The sequence below is a fragment of the Bemisia tabaci genome, chromosome 4, assembly GCF_918797505.1.
Source record: "Bemisia tabaci chromosome 4, PGI_BMITA_v3".
Taxonomy (NCBI): Eukaryota; Metazoa; Arthropoda; class Insecta; order Hemiptera; family Aleyrodidae; genus Bemisia; species Bemisia tabaci.
This window is the reverse complement of record NC_092796.1, coordinates 22,566,994-22,573,912: the sequence shown is the minus strand read 5'-3', so window position 1 is coordinate 22,573,912 and position 6,919 is coordinate 22,566,994.

Genomic DNA, 6,919 nt, shown 5'->3' with positions numbered 1-6,919 from the left:
GAACTATCATGCAATCAGGCAACCTGTTGTCAATATTTTTCATGTGTGATTTGAATTATCGTCATATCCTTGTTTTATCCTTTTTACTTCAGAATAAAAAATCTTTAGAAATAAATGTTTGAGGCGCGAAGCGCTTTTGGGAGTCGGAATATGTAGCGGTCCGGGTTCTTACCACCTGGTTTAGAGGAAACGCAAAAATTAACGCATACATTATAAGAATTGTAATCATATGCAATAAAGGTTTGCAATCGTTCACGGCGTTTATTTACGATAGGTTTTCTTGCACTTGGAATCTGATTGCCGGCAATAAAAAAAGGTGCCTGCGTACGCGACGCACTTCAAATGCGTGATATAGTCCACGATAATTATATTCACAATAAATATAAACGTATATTTACGCAATGTGTCTTTTTCAAAGAAATGTGTATATATAGGGAAATTATTCAATTTTCAGCTACTCATAATGAAATAAAATCAAATACTGAGCTATTAGCCGATTTTCACTACAATGACAAACGAACTCAGGCCATACTTAAATCAAAAAGCAATGTGCAAGGGGATGTTTGTATATTCAGAAATTTTTTTACAAAAATATCAACATCCTCTTGCACATTGTTTTTTGATTAAAGTATGGTCTGGGTTGGCTTCCAATTAATTGTAGTAATGTTGTAATTAATTGTAGTAAAATGGTTCAGTTTTCAATTGTATTTTACATGTATATCTGTGATGCAAGCATGAGTTTTCCGCAATTTTACCTAAGAAACTCTCCTCATTTGTCTTTCGTGTGCAACACTTTCTCCTCTCAGGCCCAGTCAGATTTATTATTGGGAAAAAACAGCAAAAAACGCAAAAGAGACACATTTTAAAACAAACTCAAGTTAACGATATTTTTTTTAACAAAAACTGTCGATTTAGAAGCAACCTATTTTATTCTATAATTCAAAATCAGAAGAGAAACGCATAACGACTAAGGCCCAAAGCGGTAGGGAGCTGTAGTCCTTTAGTTTTTACATATGATCCAAGGTATAAAAGTTACTAAACAACAGAATCTTATGGAATCTTGGTAGTACGTCACAACGTGCACTATAACGTAGAAGTTACGTTACATTATTTTGGACTTCATTCTACAGTAAAGAACTACTATTTCTAGCTCATCCGTAGAGGCTTCTATCCACAGGGTAACTTAAGTCAGATACATGATTTCCAGAATGAGCGATGTGTTTTCTTTTTGCAAAATTCACACCATTTTAAATTCACCAAAGATTAATTGAGCTCATTGAACACAATTTCGCTCTTTCATTTTTCAATGAGGAAATATCCACGAGGGAGTTTAAAGAAAGTGAGCGCGATCTCAAATTATTCCTGAAAAGTTTCGAGGGCGAAATTTTCCGACGTATTCATGAAGATGCTCTTTAATAAGGCATGAGTTACCCTCATCACATTCAAAAAGCCAAAAATTGAGGGCCCTCGACATAATTGCTCTTGTTTGGCCGCTGGTAGTTGTTTTGAAAAGAAATTTAGTGCATCTGAAACAATTAAAATACATTGTACTGAAAACAGTAACAAACACAATCACTGAAATCAGGACCGGCGCGGAGTGCAATGGAGTGCAACAGGCATGGAAGGATACACTTGCACAGGACGATTTCAGTTACCCGTTAAAATTGGAGGGAGCGCGGTGCGTCCAGTTTGAAACCGTTTGAAACCTAGCGCGCGAGTTTCAAATCTGATCTCTATCAATGCATTCCGAAAAAGATGATAAGTTCAAATAAACTCTGAAAACATATCTTCGTCAGCGATAATACTGAATTTCGCTTCCTTATTTTATGGTGAGGTTATCCCCTCATCGCAAATAAGAAGAATCTCCGTATGAATCTCCGTTGGCAGACTTCTCCTGTTGAAATATTAATTTTGAGATAAGTTATGAGCTTATTTCTCCTGGAAATGTCCAGATACTATAGATACAATTTGGAAAAAAAATTTCTGAGAAATTGTGGGAGAAAAACCCAAGAGTTCTCTCGAAAATTCGGATTTTATCGAAAGAAATTTTGCATAGTCTGAAGGTTCTTACGGCGTTTTTCCTTTGGCACAGTAGAATAAAGACTTCCCTTCTGCACCGCCGATGATGCCAAATGCGCGTAGCAAGAAACTGCGCGGCGCACCGAGAAGCGCCTTCAGGACTATGGGTGTACTTCAAGCATTGCATTTGTAGGTATATTATTTTACGTATTCTGCACAATGACTGTACGGCATTACATAGAGAAAAAAATGGACGTGTTTGCATCTTGAGGATTGTGCACCCTGTGACGTAGGTCGGTACAATCTGGTCAGCAAAATCCGGAATTCGAAGTATGAAAAACGGACCATAACGTCTGATTTTTTTGCTTAAATGAACGTATGATGTAATTTCAAACACTTTATGTAGAATGTATCTTTTCCATAAACTACACCATTTCCAAGAAAATCGATGATAAAAGTCGCCGTGCCGACCTACGTCATCAAAACAATTCCAAGATGCTCGAACTGCAAACACCTCCTTTTTTTCTCTCTGGGGGCATTATACATATGAGTCTACACGCGTTCTGATCAGTGTAGTTTTATTTCATTATTATGGAGATCTACACAAACTAACTCAAATAAGTAATATCGGGTTAATTTTTTTCAAAAGAAAGAGGATGTAAGCCACAACTTCAATAAAAATAATTTTTTGTTCCTAAGTTACAAGAAAGTATTTGCACCATGCGGTAAAATATTTCTCATGCCTCTCTAAAAACGCTCCAACGACATTGCTCTTGAACCTACATTCTTAGGGTGCATCTGCTGCAAAAGACACTTTTAAAACGTTTTCAAATTAACAACATTGTGATAATTGTGTAATGTTTCATTAAACGTTAGCAGTAATATTTTCGACAATTTTTTTAAAGGTTTTTAAAAATGTTGTAAAAATATAATTTTTTTACGTATGTAAAATATAATGTTTAACAACGTTGTCACAATATATCTAAGAAATATTTATTAAAACGTTTTTTAATAATGTTTCAGAAACATTTCTAAAGACGTTTTGAAAACATTGTCTGAAATATAATGTCAGGCAACATTGCTGGAACATTGCTTAAACGTTGCTGCTTTACCTTTACAAAGCAATATCATCAAAAATATTGCCTTGCAACGTTGCGGCAACGTACACATTGCTCCCTTGCCGGCGGGAAAAGGGACATTACAAAATTGAAGCGTATTCGTAAGAAAGACTACAGTACTGAAAACGTCAACATTTCCGTTGGTCAATGAGCTGTTACTCATAAAATGAACGAAGGATTGAATCAATTAATTAATTAATTCATACATTCATTCATTAATGAACAAGTAAAGCACTGGTAAAAAAAACCTCTTGGACCAATGCCGCGGTGCATTGACTTAAGAGTGCAGTTTCTTGTCGCCGGATTTAAGAGTCTTGAACCCTTGTTTCAAGCGGATTTTGCATTGATTCAATTCAAAATCCGCTTGAAACAAGAGTCCAGACTCTTAAATCCGGCGACAAGAAACTGCACTCTTGAACCAAGAGGTTTTTTTTTTTTACCAGTGAGGGATCTGAAGCTTTATTGGTCATTCAAAAATGATTTGATGAAAATCCTATTTTCATAAAGTCCTCTTTTGTTTTCTTTTTGTTTTTCAGTGTTTTTGTGTCACGCTTAAAGTTGCAATAAAGGAGGGGTATAAGTCCTCTCTAATTCCCCTTTATTGCAAGCGTTACCCAACAGTGTTGAGCGCTTTCGAAAAAACTAAGCAGATCAATGAATTGTGTTGGAAGGACCACTTTCAAATACTTTGTTTTGTCATTTGATCAATAAACGATCCTGCAGTTTTATTTCACGGGAAACCGCTCTATCAGCCGGCTCAAACGATGACAATTTAATCGCCGCCCCAAATAATGTCACCGAAACGATTATAAACTTTAATTAACGAAGCCCTACGTTTCGCCCCCAAAAATCCACGGGAAATTAGGTAATTAAAATCCGCGGGGCACCGGGAGGGGGGCGACGGTGACAGGTGAAATTCGGCCCACGCTGTGCGAATCTCGCACTCAGGGAAAACCGCTCATCCTTGGGGATTCTGTGCGGTGGTTGCGCGGTTTTGGCGGCGCTGCGACGCGGTCGCACTAACATTATCTTTCGCCGGCGAGCGTATGCAACTTGCCAAGCTTTGCTTCACAGATTACATAACACCCACTTTAACCGGTGCGGTTAGCTGCTCAATATTAACCGCTACCCCATCGCTGGTTACCGCCACTCGCCAAAATCTCCCGCTTTGAACTTTCGATTTGCACTGTGGCGCCGCGCCGCCTGCGCTTCGTTCTCTGTAATCACCGGCCACCGGCCTAACTTCGGCAGATTTCAGCTGCTTTTGCGTCGCCTGCATTTGTATGTGTCATCGTTTATTAAGCCGTCTTCACACCATCGAAATGGGCTCTCTCCCATCATGACCATTGAAACTGACGACCGTTGGCAGCTCAAAGCTATCCTTCGGTTCAACCCATTTTTAAAGCACCAATACGTTCAAAACTCATTGACTCTTCGGTTAAAGTCCTTAAAATAATGTTTGAGAAAACATGCGTTGAATTGTACGTGTGAGGCAAAAATTACCCGAGGAAATGATGCCAAGACTACTCACTCACAGTCTTTCCACCCAAAGGACTGTTCACCCACGCGTCTCCATCCAAGACTTTTTAACCTTCAGATATTTATCCACAACCCTTTTAACCTACGTGTTTTTTTACCTACAAGCGTTTTCATCAAGTTGCAAAAGTTAGAATTGAGCACAGCCCTCGCATTCACGCATGGATAACTGGAAACTGGAGTTAGAAATCAAGTTCGCCTTCAACTCGATGGATACAATTTGAGCGACTCAGGAGTTCAAATAGTTGTATCACGCATTTTGGTTTAGCGTGATATCTAGGAATAAGTGACTTGCGTTGAAGTCCTCGTGTTCCTAACGCCCATCGTAGCGAAACGTTCAAAAACTGTTACTCGATACTTCCTACCGAAAAATATTTTGATATTGACATTGAGAAAAGTTGCAAAAGTTAGAATTGAGCACAGCCCTCGCATTTACGCATGGATAACTGGGAACTGGAGTTAGAAATAAAGTGCGCCTTCAACTCGATGGATACAATTTGAGCGACTCAAGAGTTCAAATAGTTGTATCACACATTTCGGTTTAGCGTGATGTCTTTGAATAAGTGGCTTGCGTTGAAATCCTGGTGTTCTTAACGACCATCGCAGAGAAACGTCCAAAAACTGTTATACTTGCTACTTCCTACCGAAAATGATTTTAATACTGACATTGAGAAAAGTTGCAAAAGTTGGATTTGAGCACCGCCTTTAACTCGAGGTGAGAACTCCTTTGCAAAAAGTCATGTCTATTTGTACAACAGGGCATGTTAAAATATTTGTGTTGTTGTGATAACTAACTAACAGGTCGCTCTTATAGCGCTTCTGTGCGCTATGCGACACCCAACCGCCACTGATAGCGATCCTGCCAGAGTTCTTGTGATACTTTTGGTTAATATAGGAAGTGAAACAAAAATTTTGTGGAAAGGTTTCTACTTAAATTTTTTGTTGATTTTGGTACATTTTGCGATGAATTTAGCGCAGAAAACAATGGAGAGACTAATCCTTTTACTACAGAAAAAGTGTGTAACGTTTTTGATTGGTCGGCGAGTTTTAAGGCTGTCATGGTAGCTTTGCCTCCGGTTTTGGAAAAATATGTGTTTCTCGAACCTAAAGAAATCTGAAATAAGTTCCGAATAAATTTGAATAGAAATTTTTGCCGAAAGTTACACTATTTCAGTTAGCACCACCAACCACCATCCATTCTTCCTTAATATGTAATCCTCATGGTCGGGTTTGTTTGCACTGGCCCCAAGAGCACAACGCAGAGCCTGAAATTAATTAACCAATCAGAGAGCAGAATAGACATGGAAATATTCCTCCTCTACAGGTACTCTATTTAATACTAAAGTGGGCGACCGAAGAAAATCGAAGGCGGATAAATTGGCAAATGAATGGGGGTCTTGGGAGTGGATTCGATGTTGATCTCTCGTGGAGGAGACCGAAAAGGAAACGGATGAGCGATGGATTCCGAGACGGAGCCGGAGATATGAGCTATGAGGAGAAGATAAATAAAAGCTCGAGGCGCGCCTTGGTTGGCTGCCCTGCTCGGTCGAGGCGGGCGAGGGCGGGGCGGGCTTGGCCGAGCTTTGCGAGTCTGATAAATCAGCGTGAAGTTGATAAATTGCATAAAACTAAAGTTAAGTGTGAAGCCAGGCCGGGCCGCCGGGCACTCCGGGCAGTTCCGCGCGCTATGCGAAAAGCGCGTAAGCGACGCGGAGGTCCCGGCGGAGTTGGGCGGTTCTCGCCGGAAGAGGAGAGTTCGAGTGATTAGCTCAAGCGCGGCGGCGGCTGCGGACAAATTAGACCCCCGTCGGGCCCATGCATCATTCTAATGGACAGCATTTTACAACTTCAAAAATACAATTTAACCGACGTCATGAACAATGCATCGCCTCCACGCAGCGCCGGTCACTCCGCTCGGAGTGAGCGTCACCCGTGTCTCCTTAAAATTTCATCCTAGCGCAGCTTTAAATCCGGCCAGAAAAGCGAAATTGGGCTGCAATTAGCCGAAAGGAACTGAGTTTTTGGCAGAGTATGTTCGCTCATTTTAAGGGGTTGCTTTTACCCTAGTATATGTCAACAGAATACTGGGGGAAAAAACACATTTGATCTAGATTCCAGACTCTCGAAAACATTGCCAAGAAAAAATACTCTTGATTCAATCGGATTTTTTCTTGAATCAAAACGAAATCTGCTTGAATTAAGAGGCTTGGTTGTTAATTGAAGCCAGATTCTGATTGAATCAAGAG